The sequence below is a fragment of the Ambystoma mexicanum genome, chromosome 11 (genome assembly GCF_040938575.1).
Source record: "Ambystoma mexicanum isolate Mex_15411 chromosome 11, UKY_AmexF1_1, whole genome shotgun sequence".
In the NCBI taxonomy this organism is placed as follows: Eukaryota; Metazoa; Chordata; class Amphibia; order Caudata; family Ambystomatidae; genus Ambystoma; species Ambystoma mexicanum.
The window spans coordinates 1,204,074,922-1,204,101,906 of NC_090934.1; positions in this window are offsets into that span (position 1 = coordinate 1,204,074,922).

Sequence of the window (26,985 nt, forward strand, 5' to 3'; positions counted from 1 at the left end):
TGTGCTTACGCCAATGTTTACTATCAGGCGGTATTCATGCAAAATGTACTTTTACACAAGGGTGTTTTCGTGTATATGATGGATGTTTGTATATATGTATGTGTGCATGTCAGGGTGAATTATGTAATGTATGTGACTGAGTGAGTGTATTCTGGCTCTGTGCTAACTAGTACTCAGGCTGCATCCAAAAAGGAGTAAATGGAGGGGAGCGGGGGGAGTGACCAGGATCACACCTTTAGCTCATATACTTGGATTTCAAGGGTTACAATAATAATGTCTTATATAGTTTACTTACAAAAGACACAAATTGCATAATTGCATAATAAAGCCACATGATAAAATGTAAATCCTGATAGCAACATGTTAAGCCCAAAGAATATCATTGTGGCTTTAATTTTCACATCCTGAATCGCAAACTATAAGTCTCAGATTGCAAGATGATGCCAACCTGAAAAATCTAGTTCACCCCACTGTAGCGATTTAAAAAATGTGATAAAAGAAGTTGTGTAATAAACTATAATAGATATGGAGATTCTTTGTCACAAACTTCCAGCACGTTGTTCTTCATGATGTTGAATGAAAACATTTGATTAGTGACATAAAGCAACTTTACTTTTTTGCATGTCAAGACAAATCTTTAAATAGGCGATTTAACTTTCACAGATTTGCAAGGTAACGGGTGCTTTGCGTGGCCATTGAGTTGGAAATGTTCCATCATGCATATGAAAGGCTTTGCCAGTGGTAAAACAAATGTGTTTGCAACCTGAGCACCTTAATGACTTGCAAAGCCATGGACGCTGTTTGTGTACATGTGTGTGTGTCTGTCCAGCAGTGACTTGGGAAACTGGCAGTGCTTGAATGTCTGGGCTAGGCTGATTTTATATTTGACTTAGGAGAAAGAGAAAGAGTCAAGGACTGTTATTGAGCCTTTGAACTAAAGGTATGCTCTGTAAAAATGAAAAGAACTAGTGGTACGGCTACCAATGATTTATATTACACTTCAATCTCTGAACTGAACTAGTGTTTGAGTTTTTAGAGAGAGGGGGCAAGCAAACACCTCATCAGAACAAGGCTGACTAGCATTGCAACCACACCTACATTAATTGCAAAGCAAGCTTTGTTTACAAGGGTCACATCCCATGTTGGCCTGCATATCAAAAGGCATGTAAGAATAAAGGTGAAGCTACTAGTTGGCTTGTGATGGGGTATTTAGCGGTGCAGGCAGGAGGAGTTTGTAAATGGCAAGCTAACAGGAGCAGGGTTTGTGCAAACGCTGCATAATGCATGCATGTCGCCACTGACTGTTTATGGGGCAAACCGTACTTTGCGTTCATTATCATTTTAAGAAGCCTGCATGTCAATGGGTGGTTGGGTGGGGGGTGGCATTAACATTGAATTGGATTAAGTACACCCCCTGAGATCAAAGCACCTGTGAAAATCCGGAACAGTGGAACAAATACTGAATTGGTCTTCTCCCAAGGTACCCTAGAAAGAAAATGGCATGATGAGCAGATTTCGTTAAGGAGCGGACTCAGGGCCTCTAATGTTCTGAACTATAGTTGAGGGGGGTCTTATTTGAGGCTATCAGTCCCTGATGATGTTTTGTTTCACTGTGTAAAAAGCCTGACCTGACCCCAGAGTTCAAAGGAGCTGCTATTGCTGCAGCCTGCAGCCTTTGAACAAGTGAGGCAGTGCCTAGTGGGCGAGGAGACATTAAAAGTGTGCTTGGCCTACGAAGCCTTCCCGTCCTGTCTCCTGCCTCTTTAATTACAATGGCTGCAGTAAAAATAGCTCCCACATGGGGCCCCTGAAGCTTCCTCTCTCCCCTAGGAATGGCTTCCACCTGCTGAAAGTAGTCTGGGGGGACACATGAAAGGCCTTTGTAAGTGGGTATTGCCGGAGACAGGAGTCTTGCTAGCATTAGCCCTCAAAAGGTGCAATGTCTGACAGCAACGCAGGGCAGCAAACAGGACTAAAAGAGCAGCCTGTCCGGGGTAGTGAGATAAGGTGGAACTACCTCTGCACTTAAAAACAGCAGACATTTTAATGGCCGTACTCGCAACCAATGTACAATAACGCGGGGAGAGGGGGGGTTCTAATTGAAATTTGTGTTAGGGTTGCCAACGGTTATGCATTTTCCCTAGGTTTACAATGCAAACAAGCCCAGTCGCAAAATCTTCAGGAGGCCGGTATATAACTCAGATGTCTGCTCACTATAATGAGGTTGACCAAGGACGACCTTTGTGTGATTTCTTGTTGCTGGTAGTTCATCTGCAGAACTAGAAGATCATTTTTCTAGTGTCAAATTTTAACAGATATGTGACTCTTTTTGGAACTGCATCACTGTTACCAAGAACATCCCGAAATTGTTAAGATATCTCCCAGGTGACTAAGAATTTGGGGGTCAACAGGTGAGTTCCGTTTTTCTACCAAGCGTACAGGTGCTGTTTGCTTGTCTTTGCAATGACGGCCATAAAGATAGAAGTAGGACAGTATAACCTGGGCATGGCAATGGACCATCAACACAGACTGTGCATGTCAGTGTTATTTGTACTCTTCAGGTATTAACCCCTCCACCTATCTACCTGTAATCCACTGACACCCATGTTTGCGATTAATTATTGTGCTTATCCTTCTAGGGTAAGCCATGGGATTTACACATCACCATTGGGTTATGGTTGCCAGCGTGAATGAAGTAAATGAGAGCCAATGTTGTGTGAATGTGTGCCTGTGTGTAGTGTAGTGTAGTGCTGGAAATGGACAAGGGGGAGATCAGGTGGGGGAGGCGGATTGTCAGTGGTGTGGCTGGAACTGTGGGGCAGAGCATGGTGTTGAATAATGTGGGTGCCCTGAACATTGGATGCAGGCTGCTTTGCATAAAAACAAAGTGCATTTTGGGAACATAAGAATGGCCAGCAATTTATCAAACATGTCTGTGATACTAATCAAAATGTGCATTCCTACTGAGCATGCAATGAACGCTTGGTATTATGCTAATCTCATCTGTCAGAATAGTCATCATGACAGTAAAGTGTGTACAAAACATGAGACGTATATAGAGATTTGCAATGGTTCAATGTTTGGGTTTGGGCTGTCCTGGTGAGCAAAGGACAGCTTTCAGATGCAGTTTGTGAAGGGGATATCACTGAAAGTACAGAGACTCCAAATGCACAGCATTCTGCATACTCACATCACTGAGGGGCTGAGAGCTTCCTTAACTTAGGGGGGTTTGAGCCTTAGGTCTTCACGGAAAGGCGCTCCAGCAAGACTATTTTTTTCTGAAGTGCAGCTCCATCTTGTTCTGGCCTAATACATTCCCTGCATGTGTGAGATTTTGCTGGGACAGCTGTTGAGCTGATTTTGGTGGCTGTGGACTGAGGGGTGGGATTTGGTGGCACTGGCGAAGGGTTTGTGGGTTGTGGGAATTCGTGCATTTTTGTCACATCCGTCCATGATAAAGCAAGCTTCAAGCATGATATGTTATTTCCTGGCTAGACTGGCATTTGGGTGCAGGCAGTCTTACTGTGCCATTCCTTACTGTGGCATGACATTTCCTATTGGGCAAGTATGATAAAGCAAGCATGATGAGTGTTATTATTTCAATAGACTGGCATTTGGGTGCAGGGAGTCTAGCCATTTCTTACTGTGGCATTTTTATTTTTATTCAAGAGCCATCCATGACTAATCATTCATGATATGTTATTACACGAAAAGTCTTATTATGTGAGTAGACTGGCATTGTTATGCAGCCAGTTCTCACATGTTTTCTTATTGTGGCATGGCATTTTGAATGAAGAAGCCAACAGGAGTATGTCTTCTGCAGGGATACTTGCATATATTGGCTGAGCCAGCCTGGACATATTTATATATTATAGTATCATTACTCCCATTATGTGCAAAGCATAAAAATAAAAGAGTATGCTTTTCTATATGGGTTACTGGCAAATACATAGATGTTACCAAAGTGGACATGTATGGGCACAGCCAGTGTGAAAATGTTTTAATAATAGCATATATTGTGGGCAAAAGTATTATGGAAATGCTACCGTTCACTGTTGGTGAATTGCATCTGTTGGATTTTTGGGTTAAACCCAATTGCAAATTGTCTGACTTCTTAAGCAGTTCACAGAAAGTATGCAATATAATGCACCATTTTAACCTTGTATTCATATATACTTCTTGGGGACAGAACAACCCTTCCCCAACCGAACCACTTTTGGTTGGTTCGGAGTCCCCTATTACGTTTGCATGTTTTGGCATATTTGTGGGAAATCTTTGCACACCCCCAGTTAACTTAATAAGCAGCTGCCAATGGGTGAATGTCTGGTGGGTGAAGGCTTACGAATGTGTGCATGCAAGGCTGGGGCCCATGCAAGGGGCATTGTATCATGGATGCTTTCTTACATATTGTACTGGTATTATTGGGCAACACCAACTTAATTAATATTATTACATGGAGTTATCGCACAGTAGGGCAGGCAGACTGGACATTTTCTTTCTTTGGCATGGCATTTATTGCTCACATAAGGTGAAAAGGTCAACATGTTGTGTGTTCTTAAATAGGGAGGTTGGGGGCATTTGTGCAGTCAACAAGTAAATATTTTCTTGCCGTGGCATTGCGTGTTTTACTGGTGGTAAACGCAAAGTCAACATGATGAGTCTTTTTACATATTGGGTGGTGGCACATGTGCAGCCAAAGAAGGAAGTGGTTCCTTACTGTAGCATTGCATGTTGTACTGGCATTCAGGACAAAGTCAACATAAGAATTCTTACATGGTGGAGCGGGGGTTGGGAGAGTAATTTGTGCAGCAGAAGTAACATGTTTTCTTCTTGTGGCAGGAGAGTTTTACTGGCATTAAGGTCAAAGCCAAAAAGAGAATGTTTATACATGGTGATACTGGCAGTCCCAGGAGGAAAGAACATGTTTTCTTATGGTATCCTAACTGTGCATAATATTACTGGCCACACACAGAGCTGGAAGGTACATTTGGGTGTCAGGACTCAGGAGCCAGGCACAGCACTTTTGTTTCTATGCTAGGTGAAAGATTTAAGGTTTGATTAAAACACATACTTCCTTCTTTCACCTAGTGCAGTGCACAGCGTGCCCCAGCAGCAGCATAATCATCATGCATAATGCACATGCGTGGTGGTCCAGGCCTACCCATAGTGTGGTACAGCCTGTGCTTTGTTGCGAGCTTGAATGGGGGACAACCCTGAACTAGGCTTTCAGGGGGCCCATACATTTTGTGTTATGCCACTGATTCACTGCCCTCAAAGAGTTCTGCAAGCGGCAAAGCGGTAATCTAGTGGCATTTAAGATCATAGTGGGTGTTAGGAAAGTTTTCCATTTATGTGAAGTTTTCCCTCCAGTTCTGTACCCTCAACATTTTGCTGCTGTTTAAACACCATAGTCTGACTTTGCCAGTGGGGCACAGCCTTCAGCTGCACTCCCCTGAGCGTTTTCGCTCACTTCATTATGGGGAAACTGACATGCCCTTAAAGACAGTGAGTACTGGGAGACTTTGTTTCCCATATTTCTGCAACATGTTACAAGTAGTACAGTGCGCTTGGGTCTCCTGTCATTTACCTTGAAGGATTTTCATGGGAGAAGTGCAGATGTGTCTTGGACAAGGCTGGTGGCAGCTTATCCTTTCATGTATTTTTAACCCTTTCTTGCCATGCAAACCGCTTTTACTGCAGTTGGCACATAAAGGTGGCCTGGCTCCAAAATGGCCATGCCACAAAGTTCTTTGTCCTGTTTTTGCCCATCTTGCCTCTTCACCTTTCCCAGGTCGAGCTGACCTGGTTCAGTCCTTATTTGGGCATGCATTCAACCGCAAAACGCCAAGCTTTTGCAGGCTTCTGCATGCCTTGTGTGTGTGCTTCCAGGATGTGGGTTGGACTGTTTGGTTCCAATACACATCCTGGGTGCCATAGAGTCTGCTGTGCTGTGAATGACTGGGACCGCCGTGGTTCGTGATTGGTCCACATTGGGTGTGCCTGTATGTGAGCAGATCTCCCATTGGGTCCTCTTCATTCTGGATAAGGGAAGGCTCTAAACACCCATTCCAGGTCGATCTCTTGAGTTCTCATTGAATGAAGGATAGGATCCAAGTATCCTAAAACCAAGAAGCCGAGTTGAAGAACCGCTGGTGACCCACTGGTGACCCACTGGAAAATTTGGCCCCCTGAGTCCGCTTTTGTTCCACTGGACCCCTCTGCATTTGATCGAACTAGAAGGTCTGCAAAGACGCTTCAACCCATTAGACTAGTGGGACCAACCTTCATCAAACTGTGCAAGTAATCCTTCTCGGAAGTGTCCCTGGGCCAAGCAGTGGGCTGACCAGCTTGCACAGGACCTTTGCTCTGACACCGCTGCCATTTCGAGGAGACCCTTGAAACTTGCGACATTGCAAGCTTTGTCTTCACAGCACTCTCACATCGAATTCCGTACACTTGGCATTCCCCGGTCTGAAGTAAAGAGAGAGCGCCTGAACCGGAGTAAATGCGGTTACCGTGTCGCCCAGGCATGGTGACAAACTTTGCAGGTGCCTTGCTGCTGTGCCCCTCTGTGTCCTGAAACCTGCTACAGTGAAACTGGCCTGATCCATCCACCAGGAGCAAAGAAATCGACACTGTCCCATTTGGGAATCAATGCTGTAACTTCGTCGCTGAAAGCCAGAGAGTTGCACAACTGCCGCATTTGAACGTGCAACTGTAGTGGACTCGACTGCCGAAGTTTGGACCGGAGTACGCTGGGGGTTGGTGAGCACTTGCAACCCTTACTGGTAGCCCCTAGCGCACCCACCCATTTTTTACACACGAGTGTCCCCTGTGGGCCACTCTCATTTCCACACAGATAGCCTGAGCTATCGAACCATTCACAACTCCTGGAACCAGTCTGCCCTGTTGGGGATACCCTCCATGATTAGTGGGAACTTATTCTGCATCCCCTCACCCACCTTCCTGAGCTGCTACAGACCCTACAAGAGACCCCGGTTTTGCCCTCCTGCACTATCCCGTGCACCAGCACCTGAAAGTACATTTGAGCACTAGGCTCCTCTCAATGTAGGGACTGGACTGCCTTTCAGTTAGGTATTGAACTTTGCAGAACTGCCTAAAGATACATCTCACGGCTTGCTTCCATCCCTTGCAGGTTGTGGACCCATTTTGTGCATTTAATCCTTTAGGCCACTTGGTCTTATATGTATGTATTGTAGTAGGATCATATTGGTTTAAAAGTATTACTCTTGATAATTACTGTGTGTTGAAACTCAAAGGCCTTGAATACATGTGTTTGTATTTTTAATATATATACACACCAAACTGGAGTGATTTGTAAGTGTCCTTTACTCTGTGTGCTTGTTGAGGTCTTTCACTCACCCTCACCGATCTTGACCGCCGCCAATGCTACCTTGATTGGTATGGCTTGTCCAGAAAGTTACCCTGTTCCAAGAAACTAGGCTGGCCTTCTGAACCTCTGCCCACCAGGTCGGAGTTCAGAAATCCATTTTAACAAATTGGTGTAGAGCGGTGGGATAGGACTGAGGGTATCCAGAGTTGCACACTAGTGAAGGCTTTCCAGATTACCCCTACTCAGGACACATAGTGACCGTAAAGGTTATAGGTTATTTATAAAGCACTTAATGCACAGAGGTTTCTAAGCGCGGACCCGGGGATCGAACCTGTGTTGCTCCATGTCGTTTTGCTTTGAAGGCGAGCACATTGCCCCTGAGCTCTCCTCCCGAGACATGTAGTAGTAAGTAACTGTAAAGGCCATAGACATGTCTAGAATAATGGAAACAATTACCAATACAACCTTGAATGCTTCAAAATCTGAAACATTGAGAATGATGTGTACTGAGAGAGGCTTGCCTGCTCAAGATACAACATTGGAAATGATTCAAAGAATCATGGAATGGCAAGGGCTGCAACCTAATGCCATAGCCTCTGATGACAGTGCAGAAGGAGGTGGAGCTGCTTCCACTGACAGAACTGAGAGTTCTGTCGCTGCCCTCATTCATGGTGCCCATGATGACAGGGATGATGTAATGTCCCAAGTTTCCTCTGCCAGCTGTGATGCTGATGCCATGTTGGAATTCAAGAAACAAGAACTGCTGTTTAAGTAGAAGGAGCTTGATTTCCACATGGCTAAGTTGAAGATACAGCAGGCATAAAAGCAGAAGGACAGGGATCACCAGTTGGAACTCTCCAAGCTTCAGGTTTCCAATGGATCCAAGGGATCTGGACATGGGTATGGATCCTCCTCTCATCCAAGATTTCCTAAATATCTGCTCAGTGTGTATGATGAGAAAAATTACATTATGGACTGGCTGAATGCATTTGAGTATGCATGTGAGGTTCAAGGGGTTGTAAATGCTGATAAAATGGTATGGTTGCTCAGCAGACAACCCCATTCTGGCTGTAGTGCTATTTTGGAGATGTCAAAAGCTGAAAGAGAATATTTTTCAAAGTTGAAGCAAACTCTCATCTTAAGGTTTGGGAAGAATCCTGCCCAATAATTGAAGAGGTTCAGAGACTACAACAAGAAAGAAGGCAGTACTTGGGATTCATATGTGACTGATTCTTTAAAGAACTTGACTGGTTGGGTTGAAGGCTATAAAGTCTCCACCTTTTTGAGGGTATGATATGTTTTGTCATGCTTGAACATATTTTAGCATCCTGTTCCCCTGAGTTTAAGCAGCATTTGGCAGATTCAAACGAGTTAGTTCCTAAGAAGCTGGACATAGCAGCAGATTTGTGGGTGTCACATGGAGTGCCCCATAAGGACAAGACTCATCCTGGTAAGGAAGAGGAGGGAAAAATCCCAAAGATAAAGATGGTGGGGTGGGGGGGCTAATAAAACTTCCTTCCAAAAGAGCCAGAAAAAGAAATGTAAGGGTAAGTCACAGGAAAATGCACAAGGTAGTGGAAGTTACCCTTCCAAACAGAACTCTGGTTACAGTAAGCCTCCCTATGTGCCAAGACCCAGTGGATCTTGTGTGGCGTGTGGAGCAATTGACTGTGTGAACGGGGACCCTAGATGTAAGGTCAAAACCTTGGGGGTCCACTCTGCGAATCTGGCCTTCTCCTCCTATGAGGAAGAAGAGATTACAGGGGCATCCTTCTCTTCAGACTCCTTCCCCAGTGGGATAGAATCTGAAGTAGTTTTAGTTTCCCTAGGTTCCTGGGAGCCTAAAGTCTCAGAGGCTTATGCTAGGATTCCTGATAACACTAAGCAGTATTTTAAAGACAGAGGGCCGCATTACGAGGTTGGAGGTAGCCTTGCTGGTAAAATCGGCAAGGATACCTCCATACCGGCATGGAAATCCGGCACCCACGAATGGGCAATTACCGGGGTATTCTGACCCCACCAGACTCGGTAATTGCCCTTTCGCAGGTGCTGGTAGATCCCCATTCCCATTTCAGCCCCATAGGGCTCAATGGGAATGGGGATGCCTGTAGCACTGGCACCTTTCATAACAGTGCCGGTGCTACAGGCATGCTGTGCTCGCAGGTGCCTTTCATTACGCCAGGGGAGACCTGGCGGAATGAAAGGCGCCGTGGTACAAATCGGAGTTTGCCGGTGCGGTATCAATGGTACTGGCAAGCATACCAGTACTGTTATTACCGGACCTCCAACTTCGTAATGAGGCCCAGTGTGCTGATCAATGGAGTTGACACTCCTGCCCTTAGCGATAGTGGGTGCAGCAGAACTGTAGTGGATTCTACCTTGGTAGACCCAGATGAAGTTGCCAAAACTCCTTTGTCACCCACTACGTTAGCTGATGGCCCCCCTCTCAAGTTCCCAGTTATGCCTGTAAATCTTACTATAAATGCTACAGTAGTCAGGATCCCAGTGAGCATTCAGAAGCAAGTCCCAGGAATGGTCCTGCTGGGGAATGATCTCAGAGCTTTAGGGTTTGTGGGTGACAGAGCAGAGAGACCATGCCCAAGGTCCCAAACTAGGGCTGCATTGGCCAAGTCCAATGCCAAGACCAAGCCAAAGGGGAAACCCATTTCTAAATGAGTCAAGAAAGACAAAAGAGGGAAAGAAAATATTCCCCCTGGCTCACCCACCACTGAGGTGGAGGTAGTTGATCAAACACCTGAACCTGACGAGGAAGAGGTGTTGCCTGAAATCCTCAATCCCCATGACAATCCTGAACTGCAAAGTTTGTTAGTGGAAGGTGGTCCTGATAGGGTTGAGTTCAGTGAGGGCCAACGTGAGTGCCCATATCTGGAAGGCCTAAGGAAACATGCCTGCTCCCAGATTGAGGGTGAACCTCCTGGGAAGCATAGGATTTATTGGGAAGGTGGGCTCCTCTACAGTGAGCCTAGAGAGTCTACAGAAGGAGACCATCAGAGGTTGGCAGTTCCCCCTGCTGTAAGACCCTTCCTCTTGCAGTTGGTGCATGAAGTCCCCCTTGCTGGTCACCTTGGCATCAAGAGAACCAAGCAAAGGTTATCTATGCACTTCTACCAGCCCAAAATGGGGGTGCAAGTAGAAAGTCACTGCAGGAGTTCCGCCACATGCCAGTTATCTGGGAAAAGCGGCACAACAATCCAAGCTCCAATGGTACCACTCCCAGTTGTGGGGTTACCATTTGAGAGGGTAGGGGTTGACATTGTTGGTCCCCTTGACCCCCAAACATCCTCAGGCAATAATTTTATCCTGGTGCTGGTCGACCATGCCACCTGGTATCCTGAGGCCATCCCATTGAAGACTGTGACTGCCAAGTCAGTTGCAAAAGCTTTGCTTTGCATAGTTACTATGGTTGGCTTCCCTACAGTAGTTGTGTCTGATAGGGTCAGCAACTTTATGTCCAAGTATATGCATGCCATGTGGAAGGAATGTGGTGTAACCCATGCGTTTTAATCCATACACCACCCACAAACCAATGGTCTCATTTAGCCGTTTAACAGGACCCTTAAGAGCATGATTGGGGCTCTGGAAGCGCCCCAAAGAAGAAAATGGGATAGTCTATTACCATGCTAACTGTCTACAGAGAGGTACCTCAGGAGGGTGTTGGCTTCAGCCCCTTTGAACTTCTTTTTGGTCATCCTCTGAGGGGACCCTTGGCAATAGTCAAGGAGGGGTGGGAGATGCCCACTCCCCCTGTCACTACCAATGTAATAGACTATGTGTAGGACTCCGAAAAATAATGGTACTCCTCATGGGTCTGGCTAGTGAGAAGCTAAAGGCTGGGCAAGCTCTGGTGAAACACTGGTATGACCAGAAAGCTGCCCTCATTAACTTCAAACCAGGTCAGCAAGTCCTGATCATGAATCCAATAAGGGCTACAGCTTTACAGGACAAATGGTCAGGCTCTTACACAGTGGTGGAGTCACTGGGGGAGGTCAACTATTTAGTGGACCTTGAAATGGCTGTACAGGCTCCAAAAGTGTTCCATGTGAATAGACTGAAGGCTTTCATCCCAAGAGTTGAAATCGCTGCACTGCTGCTGGCTTCAGATGATTAGGAAGAGGAGTCAGAACCTCTACCTGACCTTTTCCAAGGCAGTCCTCCAGACAGCTCCATTGAGGGTGTCAAAGTAGCCTCTCACCTGACTTCTGATCAAAAAGAGGAGGTGAAACGTTTGCTGAGGCAGTTTTCCCTCTTGTTTTCACAAGCTCCTGGTTTTCCTGCTTTGACACCTTGGTGCAAACATGACATTGACACAGGAGATAGTGTACCTACTAAAATAGGGGATACAGAATGTCAGACAAAGTAAGGTCTTACATTAAGACAGAGGTCAACAAAATGTTGGATCTTGGAGTGATTGAACTTTCTAATAGTCCTTGGTACAGCCCAGTGGTTTGTTTCCAAAGGCAGGTACCTCTGAGTTGAGGTTCTGTGTGGATTATGGGTCTCTGAATGCTGTCACTAAGAGAGATGCACACCCCTTGCCTAGAACAAATGAGCTTGTGGATTCTTTGGGTGCCTGCAAATACCTCAGCACATTTGACCTCACTGCACGCTATTGGCAAATAGCTCTTGCAGAACATGCGAAGGAGAAGACAGCGTTCTCAACACCAGCAGGTCTTTACCAGTTCACAGTAATGCCTTTTGGGTTGAAGAATATCCCTGCCACTTTCCAGAGGCTTGTGAATCATGCCCTTAATGGGATGGATGAATTTTGTCTTGCATAGGTGGATGATATAGCAGTTTTCAGTGCCACCTGGGAGGATCGTGTGAACCACCTTAGGATTGTGTTGCAGGCTCTTCACAAGGCCCACTTGACCATAAAGGCCAGTAGGTGCCAGATTGGACAAGGGTCAGTGGTCAACTCTGGGCATGAAGTAGGTGGAGGGAGGATACAGCCTCTACCCAGTAAAGTACAAGCAGTACAAGACTGGCCTACCCCCAGAACTCAAACCCAGGTGAGAGCCTTTTTAGGACTCAGTGGGTACTACAGAAATCTCGTGGCAGACTTCAGCACCATAGCTGTCCCCCTGACTGCTCTCACAACTCCTAAGAAACCCAGAAGTTAACTTGGTCTGAAGAATCTGGGAAGGCATTCAATGGCTTAAAAGACTCCTTGTGCCAGGCCCCTGTTCTAAGGGCCCCTGATTAACAAAGACCTTTTATTGTGCAGCGAGATGCCTCTGACACTGGGATAGAAGCTGTACTATCACAAGTAGATGAGAAGGGTAAGAAACACCCTATTGGATTCATTAGTCGCCAGCTTAAGGACAGAGAGCTCAGGTGGTCCAAAGTAGGGAAAGAATGTTTCTCTGTTGTGTGGGCCCTAAGGAAGCTGAGGCCCTACCTGTATGGGACCCACTTCACTGTGCAAACTGACCATAAGCCCTTAAAGTAGCTAATTAACATAAAAGGAGAGAATCTAAAGTTGCTCAGGTGGTCCAAAAGCCTTCAAGGCTTTGACTTCACTATTGAGCATAGGCCAGGTTTTCAACATAGCGTGTCCAGTCAAAGTATCAAATCAAAAGGATCGAATGACAAAAGGTTCGAGTAAATAGGACCGAAAACAAAAGGGTCAAATACCTTTTTTTAAATGTATATTTTTTTTGGGTTTCCGTATAGGAATAAAAAAGTGTTTTTTACACCAAAACGGGTGTTTGGGAAGGGGATCCCCCAAAATTTTTTAAAAAAAACAAATTCTACCTTTTTGTTTTTGGTCTTTTTGATTCGACCCTATTGCATTTCGATCCTTTTGATTCGGTCCTTTGACGTATAACCTCAACATAGCAATGCTGATGGGTTGTCCAGAATGTTTAACAGACCTGAACATTAGACTCATCCAGGGGTGGATTAATTCCCCCTTTCCATGGTCTGGGAGGGGCGAGTGTTGGGAAAACTTCACATAAATGGGAATATTTCCAATCAGTTGTGTACCCCCCAACTTTTTGCTACTGTTTCAATAGCATAGTCTGACTTTGCCAGTGGAGCACAGCCTTCAGCTGCACTCCCCTGGGCTTTTTCGCTCACTTTATTATGCGGAAACTGACATGCCTTTAAAGACAGTCAGTACTGGGAGACTTTGTTTCCCTTAGTCCTTTCCAATGTTGCAACTTTTTTGACATGGTACAGGTGCACAATGTACCTTGCAGTAAAGTGCGCTTAGGTTTCCTGTCATTTCCAAAGGCCCTAGACACCCTCATATTATTTTTTTAGGAGAAGTGCAGATGTGCCTTGGACAGGGCGGGTGGTAGCTTATCTTTTCATGTATTTATAACCCTTTCTTGCCATGCAAACTGTGTTTACCACAGTTGGCACAGAAAGGTGGCCTGGCTCCAAAATGGCCATGCCACGAGGTTCTTTGTCCTGTCCTTTGGCCATCTTGCCACTTCACCTTCCCCAGGTCGAGCCGACCCGGGTCAGTGCTTATTTGGGCATGCATTCTCCCATGAGACATCAAGCTTTAGCGGGCTTCTGCATGCCTTGTGTGTGTGCTTCAAGGATGTGGGTTGGACTGCCTGGTTTCAATACACATCCTGGGTGCCAGAGAGTCTGGTGTTCTGTGAATGACTGGGACCACCGTTGTCCATGATTATTCCACATATGGTGTGCCTGTATGTGAGCATATCTCCCATTTGGTCCTCTTCGTTTTGGCACAAAGGAGATTCTGGATAAGAGAAGGCTCCAAACACACAAATGATCTCTTGAGTTCTCACTGATCGAAGGATAGGATCTAAGTATCCTGAAACCAAGAAGCCGAGTCAAAGAACTGCTGGTGACCGACTGGAAGGTTTGGCATCCTGAGCCCGCTGTTTTCCCGCTGGACCCCTCTGCATCTGATCAAACTAGAAGGTCTGCGAAGATGCTTCGGCCCAATAGAATAGTGGGACCAACTATTCTCAGCACCTTCATCAAACCTTGCAAGTATGCCTTCTCGTAAGTGTCCGGTGGCCAAGCAGTGGGCTGACCAGCTTGCGTAGGACCTTTGCTCTGACACTGCCACCGTTTCGAGGAGACCCTTCAAACTTGGGACATTGCAAGCTCTGTTTTCATGGCACTCTCACACCGAATTTTGTACACTTGGCATTCCCAGGTCTGAAGTAAAGAGAGAGTGCTCCAACCGGACTACCTGTGCTTACCCTGTCGCCCAGCCGTGGTGACAAACTTTGCAGGTGTTTTGCTGCTGTGCCCCTCTGTGCCCTGAAGCCTGCTACAGTGAAACTGGCCTGATCCATCCACCAGGAGCAGAGAATTCTCCACTGTCACGTTTGGGATTCAATGCTGCAACTTCGCCGCTGAAAGCCTCAGAGCCACACAACTGCCAAATTTGAACCTGCAACCGAAGTGGACTCGACTGCCGAAGTTTGGTCCGGAGTGCGCTGGAGGTTGGTGAGTACTTGAAACCCTTACCGATGGCCACCCACTTTTACGCACGAGTGTCCCCTGAGGGCCACTCTCCTTTCCACAGATAGCCCGAGCTATAGAAACCATTCCCAACTCCTGGATCCTGTTCTGCCCTGTTTGGGAGACCCTCCATGAATATTGGGAACTTACCCTGCATCACCTCACCCACCTTCCTGAGCTGCTACAGACCTTACAAGAGACCCCGTTTCGCCCTTCCGCACTATCGCGTGCACCAGCACCTGAAAGTACATTGGAACACTAAGCTCCTCTCAATTTAGGTACTGGACTGCCTTTCAGTTAGGTATTGAACTTTGCAGAACTGCCTAAAGATAAACTGTGCACTGCTTGCTTCCTTCCCTTTCAGGTTGTGGACCCATTCTGTGCGTTTAACCCTTTAGGCCACTTGTTATTGTATAAATGTATTGCAGTAGGATTGCATTGTTTTAAAAGTATTACTTTTGATAATTACTGTGTGTGGAAACTCAAAGGCCTTGAATAAATGTATTTGTATTTTTTATCTATGTACACCTGACTGGGAGTGATTTGTAAGTGTCATTTACTCTGTGTGCTCATTGAGGTCTTTCAGTCACCCTCACCCCTCTTGAGACCTAGGCCCTCATTACGACCCTGGCGGAAAGTAACTGACCTGACCGCCATAGCGTAAATAGCGTTTCCGCCATTGCACGATGGAGTAAAGTGCGGCTAATTCTGACCCATCGGGCACGAGCATTACGCCATGGCGGAAGTGCAAAGTCTGCGATGGTGGAAATGTCCCCAAAACGCCCCTCACCGCCGTCGTACGGCGCCCTAGGTGCAATTCCGCCACCCATCATAGCGGTCACCGTAATGAGCGGTAATCGCAAAATACGGTGACCGTAAATATGCGGAAACGGAAGTAAAAACATGGGGCCGGAACGGGAAACAGCACGCCGTACACCTACAAAATCAGAATCCCAACACAACCATTACAAATCCGACCCTGAGACACATCCCAACCCGTTAGCCACCCTAGTGAAAACAATCAAAATGGGAAAAGTTGCTAAAAAAGCGTGCGACCGCAAGCGGCAGGTCCACTTCTCACATGAGGAACTCACCGTGCTCACAGAGACCCTCCAGGAGAATGCTGCCGTCGTCTTCTCGACGCAAATGACCAGGACGGCACTTGCGAACACGAAGGCCATATGGGCCCTGGTGGCACAGCGGGTAAGTGCGGTGGGGAGCGCACCCCGCAACCCACAGCAATGCAGAAAGCGATGGGACGACTTGCGGATACGCGTACGGAGCATACTATCAGCCAACCGTAACATTGCCACAGCTACCGGGGGAGGATCGAATCACCCATCAAGTTGACCCCCTGGGAAGAAATCTGTGCCTCCACCATTGGAATGGAGAGTATAGAGGGAGTCGGAGGGATGGAGAAAGGAGTGCAGACATCCGAAGAATCAGGTAGGTGGGCCAAATAAAACAATGCTAAATCCACAATGTCCAATCATGTGAAGTACCATGTGTCCACATAGTGCAACAGAAACACATGTCCAGGAGAACGTCCACATACATTGGCCTGATAGCGCACTTAAAAAGTCACATTAAAAACATAAATAATTAAAAATCCTAAAAACACCCTCTACACGTGCAGCATGCACACCCTAACTGCAGGCTGCAAAACAACTGCATCCTCAATCCACACAAAAATGAAACCACCTCCAAGGCCCTGACCCAAATCACCCTCAGGTACCACCCCAATGCATGTGATACATTGCCATTCCAATTTCCACAGACCCATAAATAACGCTTGCCCTCCTTTACTCCACCACAGGGTCCGATTCAAACGACAAGCTCCAGGACACCCCTACCAGCACACCTGCAAAGAGGGCCAAGACCAACGGCCAAAGACCCTCCACCTCAGCTGCACGGATCAAGACACGGCAGCAGCACAAATCAAGTGGCAGCACACAGGAGGGGACTTCAACAGGCACCCCAGCAGCCACCATGCCCACAACAGCAGCACCACAGGTCCCCCCAATGGATGCCACAGAAGGCACTGCTTCTGGTGGCAGCAGCACCATAGATGACACTGCAATAATGGCAGCATGCTCCGACACAGAAAACGGTGCTGTCGATGTAGGACCCATCCATGACCTGTCTCAATCCCCCTGTTTGTTTCATCCCGTACACCATGAGGATACCACGCAGGGGCACCCACAAGACGACGACTGGCCATCCCCCACAAGCCCTGTGCCAAGGCAACATGAGGTGATCAGCCCCTCTGTGACACCACCGCAAATGGCCATGGCCCAGCAGAGGCAACAGTCCCTCGACCAGGTGATCGTGCAACAGCAGCAACTGGCCACGCTCCTCAAGGAGCATGCTGATGAATGTGGGGGTTCTAAGGCAGTCATAGAAACATCTACTGAGACACTTAGGGCACAAATGGAGAGAAGTACAGAGACACTAAGGGTACAAATGGAGTGAAGCACCGAGAGCCTGAGGGGGGAACTGCATGCGACGTCCAAAGACGTATGTGGTGAACTTGCCGCTGTGCGCCGTGTGCTCACTGAGCTCTCACAAACCCTTAGGGACATGCATGGACGTGAGCAGGCAGAGACATCATCCGTTGCAAGTTCCGTCCAGGGCAGCCCCCAACGTAGATCTGGGAGGAACCTGCGCTCCACAGGCAGGGGTGCCCCTGATACCCGGAGAGGGGGCTTGCAATAGCGTCTGCCCACTGACAATGAGCATCTTTGGACACTGGTGTTCGGGGGGGAGGTAGGAGGGTGGAGGGGGGGTGTTGGGCTTTCTTGGGTGGCGGGTCGATGGGGTGTGTAATATAATTTCACATATGCTATAAACATTACATAATCATCCAATGAGATGTGTGGACATTGATCTTTGTGTACGAGGCCTTTATTGGCGTACAGTCCACATTGTGCATGTTCCAGACACACACAGTGCCACAAGTCCCGTGTCCATGTATCAGCCACCAGGCGTGAGTGCTGGAAGCATGAATCTATGATATTCTGACGAATTTCACGGGCCTCCTGTGCCTCGCGGACTCCTTGAGGTGCTGCCACATCCCCACCCTCATCATGACCATCTTCAGGTGCTTGCAGTTCTGCGTCAGGGGGCATGGGCACATTTCTACGTACGCACATGTTGTGTAGCATGACACATGCCATGACCATCTTTTCAACCTTCTCATGGCGGTACAGGAGTGCCCCGCCAGACCTGCTGAGGCAGCGGAAACGAGCCTTCAGTAGGCCGAATGCCTGTTCAATGACTACATGGGTACGTGAGTGGGCATGGTTGTAGTCCTCCTCATGCTGGTTCTGTGGGTTCCGGAGTGGTGTAAGGAGCCATCTCTTCAGTGGATACCCGGCATCACCTGTATGTGGACAATAAAGGATGTTTGTGGAATGACATTGCTACGTACGCACCCCCCCCCCTTCCTGCCAGGTCATTGCCGCATCACATACCCCACATTATCATGCATGAAATGAGACTCACCGAGTAGCCAGGATCTGTTCCCTGCGTGTCGCTCCATGTAGCGTGGTATTGTAGAGTTCCTCAAGACCATAGAATCATGGGTTTATCCAGGAAATCGGGCACAACAATGTGTAAAGATCCTGTTGGAGTCACACACCATCTGTACATTAAGAGAATGATATTGTTTCCGGTTGTGGTACTGGGCCTCCATGGCATGTGGGACAACCAATTCCACATGGGTGCAGTCGATGGCACCAATGCAACCCGGTATGCCGGCCAGTGCATGGAATCCCACTTTTGTGTTTGTAATCTCCTGCTCCGAGCGTGGTAAAGAGATGTAATCGTCTGCGTGCTTCAGGAGGGCATCGAGCACTTGCGATAGTGTCCGTGAGAACAGTGGCTGTGAAATGCCATGCAACTGTCCGACTGTGTGCTGGTAGGTGCCTGTGGCCAGGAAGTGGAGTACAGACACCACCTTCAGTAGGGGTGGGATGGCGGTTGGGCTATCTATCATGCTGACAAGGTCAGCGTGTGTCATGTTCACAATGGCGGTTATGGTGTCCTGGTCCAAACGGTAGAGGGTGTGGATCTGCTCAGCAGTGAGGTTGAACGGATGAGCTCGGAGGCGTGGGATTGCGGGCTGCCTGCGTGGTGGTAGTGGCTGTGCTGGTGGCCCTTGCTGGCCCTGCCTTGCCCTCCTCCTCCTCCTGCGTCTCCTCTGTGCGGCCGGTTGTTGTAGTAGTTGGTGTTCGTCTTCTTCTTGAAGTTGTAGTACTTGCAGTGCTATCAGGTCCCCCAGGGCCAACATCGCTAGTCCTGCCGGTAGCATTTTGGAGTGGGTGTGGTTGTGGGAGGGGGTTGGGTGTGCAATTTATGTGTTTTCAGGCTGTATAGCCTCCACCTGTGGTGATTCATTCCACCTGTGCCAGCTGCAATCCCCTTTGGGCGAGCACGTCCCGCACACAACGCTGCAATGTGACGCATGGCATCTTGCTATTACAATCATGTATTTAATCCCGATGGCAGTGAAATATTGGTTTATATGTTCATTCTGCTATGGTCCCATTGTTTCACATACTATCTTTGCAGTCGCGAACAAACTTGTGAAGGGTCAGTGGAATGTAGTACTCGATTAACGGTGGACCCTCATGCAGCACTGTACCGAGGTTCACCGACGGGCGGGGCGTCCCATTTGTGAGTGAAGCCAGTTGCCATTGTCACACACTGCCGCACTACATGGATGAATTTGTGATTTCAAGCGGTCACAGATGCCTTTTCGACGTGATGTTGCAAATGAGGAATTCGAAGGACAGCGCTTTCGGTTTTCAGCTAGCGGCGAGGAGACGCCCACAGGTCTGACTGCAAATATAACGTTCTATTGTTTAATGTCCTTGGGACAGGGGCCATGGCGAGAATGCAATGATTGATATGAATAGTATGGGATGCGCAATAGCGTAGTGGACGATAAGGCAGGACGTTCCTAAATACATGTTACTTCACAACACTAGAATTCCGGGCTGGAGCACAGTGGATTTTGCAGACTGCATTAAGCACAGACTCAATGGAAATTTCAAATGTGATGTGAGTAAATGATCAGGCGTTTTTATACCGGGATGAGGGAATGATGTATGGATGCATGGACAGATGATTTAATTGAGAGTTTGCCATGTACATGGCTTTTTGGAATCTATCCCCTTCCCCTGCGCTATGTGATGCAGAGCTGCCATAGTGGGACCATCGTCTATCTGCCCTTGTTGAACCCTCCCTGTCTCGACGCGCCTTCAAACACTTGTGTCTATGCACGTTACTAATCCCATCTAATGGATTCTGTCTTAACAGACGCATGCACACAAACACTCGTTTGTAATAGTGTTTTCACCTCGATTTATATAGTTATGATTCGCAAGTGATTTTTGGGTGGAAATAATCCTTTTGAGTGGGCTAGCATGCATATGGCTGTAGATTTAGTGTGATCATTGAAGTGAGTAATACAAATGAAGTTCTGATGCCCATACTATTCTTTTTCATTTCATTTGGGTGACAGGTATCTCCTCCCCTTTTGCCGCTGCCATCTGTATGCCACTCCTGCAGATGGCTTTTACTCCCGACACCTGCTGCTTCGAGTTAATCAGTGGAGCACCATTACGATCTTATGGGACGATCGCCAATGGGCCACATGCCCTTACGCAGTACTAGTGGCTAGGAGCTACATATCAACCTTTCAGCTGGACTAGTGCCTACCTAATGGGACGGCCCTGCGGTTCTAGGCGCTTCCATGTTGCCTTTTTGAACGTGAATGTAGCCCCTGTGTACCATGAAGGAACAGGGCGTCACACAAGAAGAAGCTGGTCATTTATTGCGGATGCAGCCCACAGTGATGGAAAATATTTTGGAGTTTATGACCTAATAGCAGTATGGGCTTGGTGAATTTGATGTGCATTAAAATTTGATTCTGATATCAACCGTGTAGCGTTATTCTTTGCAAGTAATGTAGCATATTCCTATTTGTGGAGCGATGTATTGTGAGAAGATCTGCATTGGGTTCCGGCTTCTGAGTATAGTTGCGTGGTACTGTACTGGCCGCGTTTGCCTACGAAGCCCAGTAAGGTCAGGGATGGGGGCTGCCATTATGACTGTTTTAATGATGTCATGCTCAGGGGCGGGGGATTAGCTTTTGTGTAACAGATGCCGGTCAGCCAGGTGGATTGGTGGAATGATGTGATTATCAGAAAATGGCTGGTCACAGGTGCCTGTGTTTGCGTGCGTTTCTTGGAGGGAGACTGAGGTCATGTCCATTGGAATAGCTTCTGTATTCGTGCCATCTGTGCCCTGCAGCTCCCATTGGCCCCTCTTGAGATGAGCTTGGCTGCTCAGTCACTCTGCCAACTTGTGTGGTACATGCTTATGCTGATGGTTGGTTTGTTTACTGGCAAGGGTACAGGGCTGGTGCAGTCTCCCTCAGGATACTGCTTTGAATGTTGCCTTACACTGGTGTCAAGCGATGGGGGCCTGTTGTTGTTTTGTCTCATGTTTCAGTTCATTTTGCTGTACTTGAACCTTCACATGCCTGTGCTGCATCAGTACGGCAATGGTGCCATGCCAAATATGGATGGCCACTCACAAGGCACTTGGAGCCCCTACATTCATTTGTTCGTTGGCATGCATGGGTGACTTGTACATTTCACTGGTTGCATTGTGTAACTTCATTGCACCTACGAGGAGTTGTGCTATGTGGGCAGGGAGTGGTGTACAGGCACTCAGTAGGGCCATTTACGGTTGGTTCACGATGCCGTAATTCTCACCATGGCGGAATGGTACTTTCCGCCATGCTTGATGGCGTTAAGTAAATGTCCGCTAGGGTCAGAATTCGCGTACCGTTGCGCCATGGTGGTAATTACGGTTTTGCATGGCGCGCGTGCGCGTACTTGGTGCAGTTAGCGTTCACTACGGTGTCGCTGATGGCATCGTACTTTGCGGTGACGGGTCATAATCGCACCGAGCGGTATTCGATGGCGGTATTACATTTCCGCCATCGTTTTTCGATTTCCGCCAGGGTCGTAATGAGGGCCCTAGTCTTGACCGCCGTCAATGCTACCTTGATTGGACTGGCTTGTCTAGAAGGCTACCCTGTTCCACAAAACTAGGCTGTGTGAAACATTATGAGTTTGTAATTTGTAGATTTCAACCTACGCTGTTTGAAAGTGCACCCAGAATCAAAATATACACTGTGAAAACACAGCCCTAGATTCAAACATACACTATGTGAAAAATACACCCAAGTTCAAATCATATGCTGAGTGAAATATACATCTAGGTTCAAAACATACGCTGTGTGAAAATGCACCTACATTCAGACACACACTGTGCGAAAAATACATCTAGATTCAAAGCATGCATGGTGTGATAAAATACACCTAGGTTCAAAACATACACTGTGTTAAAATACATATAGGTTCAAAACACATGCTGTGTACAAATGGTTATAGGTTAAAGGCTCGAAATACAAAGGATAGAATGCCATTTTTTCAAGTCAAAAGGACCTGAAAAAAAAATGGACAAATGCATTTTTAAAAAAGAAATTTGATGGGGGTTTCCCCCCAATCCCCTGTTTTATTTAGAAAAACATTTTTTAACTATATTACATTTAAAAAAAAACAAAACATAAAAAAATGCATTCGAAAAAATTGTTTTTCGATCCCTTCGACTCAAAAATTTAGTCATTTGATCCTTTGTATTCGATCAAATGACTGGACACAGTAAAAATGCATCCAGGTAAAGAACATTTGGTGTGTGAGAGGATGCCACCATACATGAGTATATTGCAACATGGAATCAGTAAATTTGCAAGGTGCAATACATTACACCCCCCCCCCTCCATTTCCCAATGCAACAGTTTGGTCACCTTCCCAGATCCTCTAGATACGATGCAGTCACAGTGCAGTAGTAAGCTAAAGAGTACCTTATAAATAGCAGGAAATAGTCATATAAGAGTGGCAGGGTTTCCCAGTGCACAGTAATGGCTGTGCTCCCCGCCCGCCCGTACCACCTTATCTGGTTGTCACTGTACTGTCGGGGGCATCCATGGGTGAACAAGGGCAAAAAGGGAAATAAAAGATTCTCCATGGAGCTGCCCTTTGCCTCTGGCCCTTAGCCGGCTGGCCTGGCTGATCCACTCAAGAGGGAGAATTCAGGTCACTTGCGGGAGCATAGACCCTTATCAGGGCAAGCAGTGGGTGGTTTGGGAGGAGGGAAGAAGGAGGGTCAGGAAAGGGGCTGGAGAGGGACCCACGGCAACAGAGGGAAAACACAAGAAAAAATAAATGAATGAAGACAGGCAAAAGGGGGAGGCTTACCATGTAGGTGGAGTATCCCTGCATGCCCAGAGCAATAGAAGGCCATTGTCAGCCGTAACACAGAAAGACTCTCCGAGCCCAGGTATCTCCAGTCACGTGCAGGACCACAGACCCAAAGGACACACAGTGTGCAGGCTAGGAGGACGGAGAAAGGAGGGTCAGTGAAGGGGCTGGAGAGGGACCTGTGGTGGCAGAGGGAAACACAAGAAGAAAGAAACAAAAAAAATAAGGATGGGCAAAAGAGGGGAAGCTTACTGTGTAGGTGGAGCATCCCTGCAGGCCCAGAACAAAAGATGACCTGGGTGGGCTGCAACACAGAGACACTCTCCGAGCCCAGGTATCTTCATTCACGTGATGGAGCACAGACCCAATCATGGCACATAGTGTGTGGGTTGGAAGGAGGGAGGAGGGTTGGGAAAGTTAGAGAGTTTTTGGTGGGGTTAGTCAGGGGTTGCTGTGTTGTTTTTCCAATGGGTTAGCCCTTTGTCTTACTCTTATTTCTGTTGGGTTTGGGTGGAAAGTCTTTGGGTATTGCCATCTTGTAGGGTTCTGTTGCGTTCCGGTGGCAGGGTTTGTTGCTCCGATGTTTTCTTCAGTTTTATGCATTAAAGCGCCATGTTTTTACCAGTTTGTTGTATTTCAGGTGATCTTCTGTTGGTCGTATTTCCTTTGGGAGCGAAATCTAGAATTCTATGGATATGCTGGAGAATGCTGATCCCCAAAAGGTTTGTTTTGAGTAGTGTTCAGTTTGAGGCGAATGTCGTTGCAGGATCTTAGTGTTCATGTTTGTCTGTAGATGGGGATTTTCTCTTGTATAAATTCCACTCCCTGGCCGTGATTCCCTCTCTGTGTTATGCATAGAGTTTTGGGGAAGATTTGTTTTTCGACTGGTAGCCAATGCAGTGACCCAGTACTTTATTTTCTGTTATTCTTTTCTCCCATTTTTCAGGTCTTATTTCATGTGTTAATACAGTATATCACACATCAGCCACTTCTGGCACCCTTCCAAGCTATCTCAGTTCGTGGTCAGAGAAAAAGAGATTGTTTTTTCAGACAATAGGGAGAATATGCAAGAGAATATTCTTAAGTTTAGATACATATTAAATATTTGTAATTTGTAGAGATATACTTATCCGGTGTTGCACAACATAAACAAACAGTACTCAGAAACCTAATTCTGTGATACGTTGAACTACTAAACCTTAAAATGGGAGAAACCATAATGAGATAATCAACCTTGATTTACTCTCATTTGTGGTTCCCTACGAGGTAACTAGACCTCCTGTTTAAAAACAAAATGGCCATTAATTTCTTCCAAAGTTGAAAATGAAGTAATACCCAGTATCCCTTCAAATTGAGAATATCCCCTTATTTGGGTTCAACTGGTTTCAGCAATATCTATTGCTTTTTTTCAGGAAAAAAGGCAAAGTACATCATACACAACTGTACTGAATGTTTGCTATGACAATACCTGCGGCTCTGACTACCCCTCCCTCTTCTGAGGTTGATTTCCTGGGGGGTTTTAACTACCCACTGGCTGGCGTCTGTAGAAAGGACACAGACATAAATAGTACATGACGCGCTGATGCATCTGTGAAATACAACTTGTGTCATTTATACAAATAGTGCATAGTATAAATCAGGGCTTACTTCCATTCTCCAATTCATTTTGTCGCTCACAATCATTGCCCGTGGCTGCTCGAGAAATGCCTGCATAACAATGATGTCATCATCAATTATCGAGTTATTAGAAATCCGTTACAGGACCAGAGACTACTCCCAACAATGGTTAATCCACTCGTTTGGTATGATTATTTCGTCTGCTTGCCCACCGATTTTATTACTTATCTCTTAGTCCTCTTTAAGAGTGCATTTCGTGGACGTAACACCTACTACTAATTCACCTTCGGTGTGAATCTGTCCAGCTTTTTTGTGCTACTTATGAGCAGAAATGCTCAGGAGGATAGCTTTGGGTCAACGTGCTCTACTTGGAATCAAGACGACACGAAGCAACACAGGTTCGATCCCTGGGTCCGCGATTATAAACCGCTGGGTATTAGGCACGTTTTAAATAACCAATTATAATTTTAATTAAAAATGCACTATGAGAATTTGAATGTGATTTGCAACTTTCGCGATTACCATAAAAGTTTCGCCTATTAGACAGTACTTTAAGAAAAACTCTTGGAAGTTATAAGCAGTTTTTTCGAAGAGCCCAAAGGTATTAGCATCTTAAAAAGTATTCTTTATATGGTGAGTCTATGTTTACTATAATGATCGAGTTACTCTTGTTCAGTAACATGGGCTGTAGGCTAATATGAGTTTTGATTCATAGAAAATAGCCAATTGATAGCTCAGTTAGGGTAGCAAAATAATTTAATAGCAAACTTGTTCAATCATGTCCTCCCTTCTTCAGTAACTTTTAATATGGCGCTTCTAAAGTAACGCACCTACTTAGCTTTCCCTTTTGGAAAGTCTTATCTTTTAACCTGTCTTTTGTGTGTAGTTGGTATGAATGTTCCTCACAGTGAAGACGGTGGCGCTGCTGAGCTGAGGTTGAGAACACATTAACAGCCATATGTGAATAAATCCCAGAAGTTCTTGTACATCATGTTGACACTTTTTTGTAGCATACACTTGGGCTGATGGGATTGGGCGAGAGTGCAAAAAGGATACAGAATGGGGCAATTTTGGATCATTCTTTGAAAGCCTGGCAGGGGTGGAGAAGGGTTAGTCACATGCAAGGTCCAAAATGCACCTCACTGATGACACCCAACAAGGCAGACACACGTGCTCATAGTTGCTGTTGGTACTTTTGTTCAGAGCAGAATTCCCTGGAATTTTTGAGCTGGACTGTCCTTGTGGGTGGCACTTGACCAATATGCAATTGCGTTTTCTCCCTGGGAAAGGCACAATGAGCTAAACTGTGATTGTAGACTCTCCTGAGTGGACACCATCCAATACAACATGCAATTATGTCTAGTTCATCCTCAGTAGAGTGGCTTCTGCACTCTTGCACACGACAGACCCACGTCTGTGAAAAGAAACAGATCTGGGGCTGAGTGAGTCACATGTCCAGCTCACCTTTGAGACTGCACAACTATTGTCACGTGATCCGCCATGCTAACTCCCCAAAATCCTGTCATTCTATTTGCTTCACTTTATTTATTTATTTAAGTGTTCGTTTAAATCAGAACTTTTTATAAAATAGTCACAATGGAATGGGCAATCCAACCTATAACAACACTTAATTAACATCAGCAAACTTCATGTGCAAAGCGCAACACTACACCTGATTCCAGTTTTGCATGCAGTATGTAGTGTATTTCAGGATGCTCATCATTTGGCTTACAAATTCCCAAAATCCTTAAAATGTCTGAACAATTCTTAAATCTTTATCCAAACCTGGTAAAGTGCCACATGTGTAGATGTGAAATCTGTGTTTAAGCAGTAATGCCAGATGTCTATTTATTTATTTATTTATTTATTCATATGTTTAAAGTGCACATCAGCCCTTAGGCATCGAGGCACTGTTACAGGTATTCATTACTGGTTACATAGGGAAGAAATCGTAGCAGTTACATACGATTATACATTTGGTTCTTACTTATACTTACATAGAAATTGCATTTTCTGTTTGGAATAAATATGTTTTTTATACTTTCGTAGTCATGGACTAACTTTCCAAGGGAGGTCATATACAAGTGGTCCAAGTGGGGACAAGCAGTGAAAACATGTCTTGCCATCTCCAGGTTAGTGGGAAATAAGCAAATCTGACAGTATCACTCTTCTCTAGTTCCCCAGATGGCCCGTAATGGTAGT